General features: G+C 43.4%; 1 protein-coding gene across 6 annotated transcripts in view; it reads right to left on the reverse strand.

Moving 5' to 3' along the window:
• The window catches only part of TBL1XR1 (TBL1X/Y related 1), a 172,433-nt gene extending 166,172 nt beyond the window's left edge, over positions 1-6,261 (reverse strand). For 4 of the 6 annotated variants that reach the window (XM_054039322.1, XM_054039321.1, XM_054039323.1 and 1 more), the window contains exon 1: positions 6,026-6,261. The gene's annotated coding sequence lies outside the window, so the exon portion shown is untranslated. Of the gene's footprint in view, positions 1-5,451; positions 5,522-6,025 lie in introns of those variants that run through there. The other 2 variants (XM_054039326.1, XM_054039325.1) reach the window with 1 other exon arrangement.
• Between the last annotated feature and the right edge of the window lie 2,972 nt (positions 6,262-9,233).

Consider the following 9,233-nt stretch of genomic DNA (forward strand, 5'->3'; position numbering starts at 1 on the left):
ACATCAATATCAATCAAGATCACTCTTTTGCAACAGGGAGGGAAAAAAATTACAACAATGGAATAAACATTAAATTTCAAGTCACAGCCTGTGGGGGGTGGGGAAGTGGTAGTTTTTCACTATCATGAAACCCAACAGAAATAGGACTTACCGCCCGAACTGAAGTTCGCAAAAGCCAGTGAAATACACTTAGGGCTCGATTTGCAGAGATGCTAAGCACATAGAGCTCCCACGAACTTCAAAGTGAGCTATGGGTGCTCAGCATCTGAAAACATGACCATCAATGTCTACCCAAGATTTTCTCTTTTCCAAACAAAGGTGTTAATTCATACTCTTAAAAAGAAAGATTAATGCATTAAGCAGCTTCACAGCATAAAATCATCTTTTCAGATGTCAAAACTAGGATCTTTCAGGATGGCTCAGTAGTTGCATGGAAAACTGCTAAAGATGCATGAGTGCTGCATGTTGTGGTGTTGGTGACTCAGTAAGCAGAAACCTTCCTTCCAAGTCAGTCCTGACCTAAACCCCTTCAGTATGATTTTTTGCCAACGGTACCAGTTCACCTTATCTGTACAAGCACACCACTTCCCATTTAACTGTACATTCTCTAATCCGTAATGCCACTTGGACTGGTTCACATCCAATTCCTGCCACCACATCACAAGCCCAGAACAGAGGTTCATTACGAAGATAGGGAACCTAAAGAGTCTCACAAGAGCCTGAAGTAGCAGTACCAGTATCCAAATCACTGTTTTAGGAGGCATCAGGCATTATGAGGCTGGAAGTCTTTCAGAGATAGCTAAAAACTAAACTTCTGACCACTCATGGTCATTAAAAATCCCTTGGCACTTTTTGCAACCAACTTCGGCCTTGTCTGAACTATGAAAAAAGCATGATCTTCACTCGAGTTAAACAATGCAAGATGAAATCCAAGTGAACACAAGGCAGAATGTAGTTGTGATACAAGTTAACTGGTCGAGTTCAAGGCTCCCTGATAGCAGGTTGAATTCAACCTGCTAACTCACACGAAAATTACTAACTGCCTTGTCTTCACTTGGATTTCATCCCACATTAGTTAACTGGAGCGGAGAACACACCTTTTTTCATAGTTAAGACACAGTTTCAGTGTCCTAACAAGTTACAATTAGGTATCACGTTCTGCCAAAATAAATACTACATTTATACAATTGACCACAGTTAAATATTGCCAAATATTCCAGCAAGAATTACCTGATGTACATGACGGCCTATCTTTGTGATTATATCACAGTGACATTCTTCCATTTTTCAGAACTTCATTGTGTTGCCTATTTTTCTGAGTTAAAATAACTCAGTTAACTAACTTTTTATTTTGTAATAAAGGCACAAGTAGCTACGGTTATGCCTACAAGGGACTATAAGATCTTATTCTTTTTGTGACTGTTGTTCGTGTTCTTTTAAAAAAACAAAAAACAAAATTTAAAATATTTGACTATTTTTGACATTTGACCAATATTTCACCAGTTAATTGACCAATTATTTTTGCACCAGTCAAATGCTCAACCCTGCAGACTCTCCTGAAGCTTCACCTGGATAAGACATTTTCAACTTATTATCTTGCCATATTTCATTTCACAGGGGCTACATTTTCAGGATGGGTGAAACAGTCCCCCATCTACCTCATTTGAGATCTTCGGATGAAACATGGTCTGTGAAAAACCAGTTATCTCTACGTTTCTTTATGGAAACTAAGAATTTAAATAAAAGAACATCACACTGAAGTGTTCAGAAAGTTGCACATGGGGAAGCCAAGATTTTTGGTGGATCCTGTGCCTACAACAGGAAATCAGGAGTTATTATTCCTTTATCAGCTATTCATTTGAAGATGTGATATTTTATACTTAGAGCCCTACCAAATTCATGGACCGTGAAATCTGGTCTTTTGTGTGCTTTTACCTTGTACTATACAGATTTCATGGGGGAGACCAGCATTTCTCAAACTAGGGGTCCTGACCCAAAAAGGAGTTGCGGGGGAGGAGGGGGGGGTCACAAGTTCTTTTAGGAGGGTCACTGGAGAGTGGTGGCTGCTGACTGAGGGCCCAGCTCCACAGGCAGCAGCGCAGAAGTAAAGGTGGCAATACCATACCATGCCATCCTTACATCTGCACTGCTACTGCTGCTGGTGGCGGCTCTGCCTTCAGAGCTGGGCTCCCAGCCAGCAGTCACTGCTCTCCAGCTGCCCAGCTCCAAAGCAGTGCCGCCACCAGCTGCTGCACAGGAGTAAGCATAGCAGTATCACATACATACACCCTGCAATAACCCTGTGGACCACCCCCCACACCTCCTTTTTGGGTCAGGATCCCTACAATTACACCACCATGAAATTTAAATAGCTGAAATCATGAAATTTACTATTTTAAAAATCCTACAACTGTGAAATTGACCAAAACGCACTGTGAATTTGGTAGGGTCCTATTTATACAGCAATGCCACACAGGAACAGACTTATTTATTCAACAAGTGGTCATTCAAAAGGTCCACTAGTCATGTCATTCACCTTTTAATGAGCTGTATGTTTATTTTACACTCCCTCACTCAGCAGATACTAGTTCAGAAGAATTTTTACCTTATCAACAGAAATAACAATCAACAAGCAGTAAATATATTCCTTTGGTAGGAATTAATTGTACTCACCAAAAAAAAGTCATCTCCTCACACACAAATATATAGTTTACAGAAATTATAGTTAAGACCCTGATCCTGCGCAAACTCTCATGATCAACTTTATGCATATATATAAACCCCATTCAAGTCAAGGCGGTCACAGATGTGCTTAAAACTAAGCACGTGCATTGTATTTGCAGAATTTCTGACTTCAGTGTGGGTCTGTCCAGATGGAACCTCTTGTAGGACTGGGTCTTAATTTGCTTCTATAACATTTATAACAGTGCATCTGACTTGAATGTGAACTTCTGTTTAAGTAACCATTCAATTTACTTTACATGCACTAGGATCTGTGCCTCACTGAAAAACTTAACTGAAAACACAGTGAATATATATACATATACATACACACACACACACACAATATTCGTGTTCTGACCATTTCAACTTACTCCATCTGTGAGTAGGATTTAACAATGCTCTCTACCATCACATCTATCGGAGTGGTAATGATTACAAAGTCACAAGTAAAGTTTTACAATACTTAGCACTTTATAATGCCTTATAACTTCAAACCAATGTACGAAACATCAATCATTGGAAGAAAAACTAAAGGCGGATTTGTAAAAGTTTTCTTTCAGAAAACAATTAACTCTTTTTAATGGGGGGGGGGGGGAGAACCTTGAGCAGCAAATAAATGCTGATCAAAATTATTAGACCTATTACTCTCAATGAAGCAGGGAAACATTTAAATGAACAAAATCAACCGTAAACCCCTGTATATTCTAAGTTTACGAACCCAAGTCCCAACTACTCTTACATGTTTAAATTGTATTTCCTTCCCCTCCCCCTTCCCTTATGGAGTGAATGCTAAATATTTGCCAGGTGTTCAGAATACTATTTTGGGAGACCTGCCACAAAGTTTCCAAGATATAATCCCATATGAACCACATGGTCATGGAGACAAGCCTGCACTTCCCTAACAAAATTTAAGAGACCATGAAAGTGTAGGTTTCAGAGTAACAGCCGTGTTAGTCTGTATCCGCAAAAAGAAGAACAGGAGTACTTGTGGCACCTTAGAGACTAACAAATTTATCAGAGCATAAGCTTTCGTGGACTACAGCCCACTTCTTCGGATGCATGAAAGTGTAGTCTCAGGTGATCTGTGATTACTAATAAAATACAGTGCTATTTCATTAGATCTTAACCAAAAGAAAAAATTAATCACTTTGGGAAACCATAGAATGTTTATTATTATTTACATAACACCGACAGCATACTAAACAGATTTACCTTGACAGTAAAGCTTTTTATAAATCTCAGGCTCTAATCCTTCAAACACCTAAACACACGCTTAACTTTAAACTCATGAATAGTCTCATTAAAACCAATGGGACTACTCATGTGGTTGAAGTTAAGCACCTGCATAAGTGTTTTCAGGATCCAAGCCTTAATAAGTTTGAACTGTATGCTGAAAAGATGAATATGGAGATGTCCAAACCAAGGCCAGACATCTGAGCTTTTGCAAAGTTCACTACACAATCAAGGCCCAAAACTTGGACAGTCCTAAAACTTCAGGCATTATTCAAAATCCAAACCTGAATTCTGCCAGTAGCACCTCTCTCTACGTAGGCTCTACCTAAAGCCCAAGGTCAGTATCCAGAGAGCGTGGCCCATCTATAATAAAGACCCCTCCCTTGCTAATATGCTTTGTGATGTTTTCAAATATCTATTTTATATACTAGATCAGTAAAGTATCAGCAATCAGGCTCAGCTAATTTTTATGTGACAAGACTGAATTTTCCAGATCATGACTCTTTACCTCCCATGCTTTAACATCAAAGAATGAGTATATTTTGTGATTGCTTCCATAAATCAGTTAAGTCTTGATTTATACAGACAGCAAAATGAGGATGTTGGGTACATCTGATAGTAAAAACTCTATGAGCAAACTTCACTCTGAAATCCTACACAGCAACCTACAAATGAAACTTTATCTTGAAAGCTCAACATGCAATCTCAAGCAACAAGACTCTGCCATTAAGCACAACTAAGGTGCTCTCTTCCTCTCTCTCAAAAGAGACTTTTATCTTATAAATTTTCCTTAAAAGGGAATTTGGTGATGAAAATTGAACTCACCTGGAACAACTTCAATGTACAATTTAACCCCATTAAATGGTATAATGAACTACATGTTTTGTATTTACAATGGATAAATATATTCAATTAACAGCACAGAAAAATATATAACTTAGGCGTAAAGGTCTTTTTAAAAATACAGAATGCACAGAACAAGATTGGCTGCTTCATTTTGGATATTTAATACTATTAAGTTAAAAAAAACAACAAAAACCACACAGCCCATTAACGGGTATAAAGGCTTATTTCCACAACTAGGGCCCATGTTTTGTCTTTTACATGTGGCCCTTATCCTGTAAAAGAAGATGTGATCATGTTCCACCCAGAACTTAACAGGAAACTGATCAACAATAACTTTGGCACTTTATACTTTAAAAAAAAAAAAATTACATATACAGATATTTTCTTCTCTTAAATCCAGGGCTATATCTCCAGGGGAGTTAAAAAGGAAACACACCCCTCTAAGCTACAAATGAAAACAACATACACAGTTGAAAAGAAAGGAAATTAAAAAAAAAAAAAAAAAATCACACAGAGGAAAGTGTGGACACAGATTCCCCTCCCCCACTCCAGCATGAGTTCAGACACAAGCACATTTCTCCCCAAGCTTTTCTTAACATTATACATTGCAGACACAAACCATAAACCGACTGCAAAATAAATACAGACCTCAGGTCACACTTTGGGGTGGTCTTTCCCCCTCCCTCCCGGTTTTAATAGTAAATATGCACGAGGGGGGGGGGGAGGAAGGATTCTTCTTCTTTACAAAAATCAGGCTAAAAATAGGCTATAAACCATCCTGCCTCATGATGGCTCCTTGATTCAATTTGCTGCAAATTCTTTTTTCCCCTTAAAGCCTTTAAAATAAAATCCAAAGGGGGGGAGGGGAGGGGAGAAATAAGAAAAGGGCAAGAAAGCCCTTCCCCCTCCAGCTTTAAAAAGCGGTGCCATTTACCATTAAAACCACCAGCTCCCCCAAGTACATTATTTTTTTAAAAAAAGGGACCCAAGTTGAAAAATAAAGACATGTTACACTTGGGCCCATCCCCCACCCCAACTAGCACAGACCAACACAGCTCCCTCCCCCCAGCCCTGATCACTTCCCCCAAGCCCTCCCAGCCTTCCCCCAAAGAAGCTCCATAATAACCCCCCCTTGGAGGCACTGGATCCAGCCCAGGAGAGGTAAATGCTGCTGCAAAACACACACACACACACACACACACACAACACCCCAAGTCCTTACCTTGCAGTTGATGGCTGAGTGGCTGCTTTTGCCCTCCCCCCTTTTCCTTTGCAATGGAGGCAAAAGAAATGCACCCTGGGTTTCCTCCTCTTTATACAGCTAGAGACACATACAAGCTCCCTCTCAGCTGAGGTGCCCACTCCAAGCCAAAAAGAAAAAAAGACACAAAATAGAAAAGGGGGGGGGGGGAATAAATAGCCACCACACAGGGCTGTGATATTCAATTAGATCCCAAGCCAGAGCGAGGGGGGGGAAGGGGGTGGGGGAAGAGAGGGGGGGAGGGCTGAGAGATTAAGTCCCGAGGAAGGGGGGGGAGGTGTGTGTGTGTGTGATTTAGATTGAGGAGGAATTGAGGCAGAATGTAAAAGCTGTTACTAAGGGAAGGAGCCAAACGGTTCAGAGCAGCCAACGGCTCTCAGACACTCCGCGCTGGGGGAGCGCGGGGTGGCCAGCCGCACGGAAATGAGAGCGGCAGGGAAGGAGGAGAGAAGCAGGCCGGGCGGCTGCAACAGCCCAACCAGCCTCCAGCCCAGCCCTCCCTGTTGGGGGGCCTGTGGGGGGGGGGAGGGGAGGGGAGAGGGGGGAGGGGAGACCCTCCCCCTTTCACACACCCTCCCCCAAGCAGGCTGCCCAAGGCCCTATTGCCATTTTAGGGTTCGACGTGCACAAGCCACCGAGGCGGGGGCGAGTGGGGTTCCCGGACAGGGGGGAGAGACACCCGCCTCCCCCCACGCCTTCCCTGTTACACCCATTGCCAGCACCTTGCAGCAAGCCGCACGAGGCCAGGTGGCCAGGCGGGGCTCCTGTATTATGATGCATTATGCACCACACCTGCTAAGCAAGCAGGAGTGGGGGACCCTGAGGGCCAGTAGGGTGAGGGACGACCCTCCTTCTTCACGCCCTCTCCCAACCTGTTCCAGAAGGCAATATTGCCAGGCACTGTTTATTATTAAGAATATACAAACTGCCGGCAAAGCAAACAGCGGGGTGAGGGCAGGGGTCCAATACAGTGAAGGGAGACCTCCCCCCCTTCACAAACACACACACACCTTGCAGCCAGCTGTATCGGGCAGTATTGCCCGGGATTGTTTGATTATTAAGAACACGCAAAGCAAGCAGGGGGAAGCATTCAGGGAGAGACCCTCCCCTGCCTCGAGGAACACACACTCCCATGGCCTGGCAACACGTTACACAAGCCACGCTGCCAGGTGGTGGTGTCTTGTTATGAATGATGTACAAGCCAGCAGCCGCCAGAAAAGCAAGCAAGGAGGAGTGGGGGTGGCCACTGAGGTTCCAGTCCGGAAAGAGAGACATTCCCTTAAGACCAGGTACATGCACCCAGGCAGCCACGAAACAGCCTGCACAGGGCAATAGTGCTGGGTAGTGCGGTTTTATTGTTAATCATATTTTAAGCACCTCCGGAATACGTTTCATGTCCGCTGCACTTACATAACATTAGCATCTAGCGTGTATATAATGCCTTATTGTTTTAAACACTTTTTTTTATTACTAACAATGGCATTTGGGCCCCGATCCTACAATTGGTTCTGAATGGGCTGAGTCCAGGGTTCCACTCATGCTCAGGGGAGCACCTGCCTGGATCCAATTGCATCAGGGTACAGCTTCGTTGTAATATAAAATGCCTTATTGATGATAATATCTAGCCCCACGCGTGCTGTTTGTTTTAGGATGCTTTAATACTAGTTAGCATTTATATCACATGGGTTTTTTAACGCAAGCTTCATTAATGTAATTCACATTCATCGCTGCACGGTGCTTTGCATTTTAAAGCACTTTTGTGGATCACACTCACAGGCCCTGATCCTGCAGTCAAATCTGCGTGTGCGGAAGCTTGAGCCTACACAAAGCCCTACTCCCTACAAACCTCACGTGGAGCAGACTGCAGGATCAGGGGCCGGGGTGAAATTCATACTACTGGGGAGGGTATTCATGAGGACCTCTGCACCACCCAACCCTGTGATGAGGGTGCATGGCAGGGACTCCATATCGATGTGCTCCATGGAGGGATTCTTTGTGCCAAGTCCGTAAAGTGAGGTGTGTTCAGCCCAGTAGATGGGACACAGTAGTCCTATCATCACAGATAAGTGGTATGGATGGACTCAGTTGCTTTTCCAGCCCACAGGCTAACGTAGCAGACTTGGGGAACTGCACTGTAGCTCCAACCTTGCCCCACAACAGGAGCGGACTTTGCCTTCATCCTAATTCCTAGGGCAGGGATCGGCAACCTTTGGCACCCGGCTCGCCAGGGTAAGCACCAAGGTAAGCACCCTGGCAAGCCGGGCCGGTTTGTTTACCTGCCGTGTCTGCAGGTTCGGCCGATCGCGGCTCCCACTGGTCGCGGTTTGCCGCTCCAGGCCAATGGGGGCTGCAGGAAGCAGTGGCCAGCACATCCCTCATCCTGCACCGCTACCCGCAACCCCCTGATCATCCGAACCTGCCAACGCGGAAGGTAAACAAACCAACCTGGCCCGCCAGGGTGCTTACCCTGGCAAGCCGCATGCCAAAGGTTGCCAATCCCTGTCCTAGGGCTTGATGTAGGATCCCACTAGCTGAGCCATACAGGTGGACCTTTGCACCCCCACTGGGCTCCACCTGGACTCAAGGATGACCCTGCACCATTCAGCTGTGGAGGTTGAGGGCCCTGGTCCTTGTCTTTGTTTAATGTTTTGTTATCATTAATAAATATTTAGCCCCTATGGAGGAGAGCACTTTCTCTTTTCAAGTTATTTAATTCTTGGACCAAAATAACTCAAGGCTATTAGCCTTTAAGGCATGCTGCAGAGTCCACCTGTTTGTCTGGGACTTTGAAGACAGCTGAGTCATATACAGGGGTTGAGGACTCTACAGAAGGTGAGTTGTATATTCTTAGGTAAAAGCCAGGTGATTTGGGGTTTTAGATTGGTACTGGATGGTTATATTTTTAAACATTGATTTTTAATTTTGAAAATTGTCAAGGGGCCTAGAACAAGTAGATGTGTGTTGGTGTGTGTATATATATAAATATAATAATTTATAGAATTTGTACAGTGTTTTTAGTACATAATGCTTTAATAAGCATTATTAATAATCTTAGCACTTAAATAATTTTAAAATAAAAAAATATGTAATGAGGCCCCAGTCATACCAACCTTTAAACAGTTGCTTAACTACAACCATGTGAGTAGTCCTAATGGAATCAATAGGGCGA

Source organism: Malaclemys terrapin, chromosome 9 (genome assembly GCF_027887155.1).
Source record: "Malaclemys terrapin pileata isolate rMalTer1 chromosome 9, rMalTer1.hap1, whole genome shotgun sequence".
In the NCBI taxonomy this organism is placed as follows: domain Eukaryota; kingdom Metazoa; phylum Chordata; order Testudines; family Emydidae; genus Malaclemys; species Malaclemys terrapin.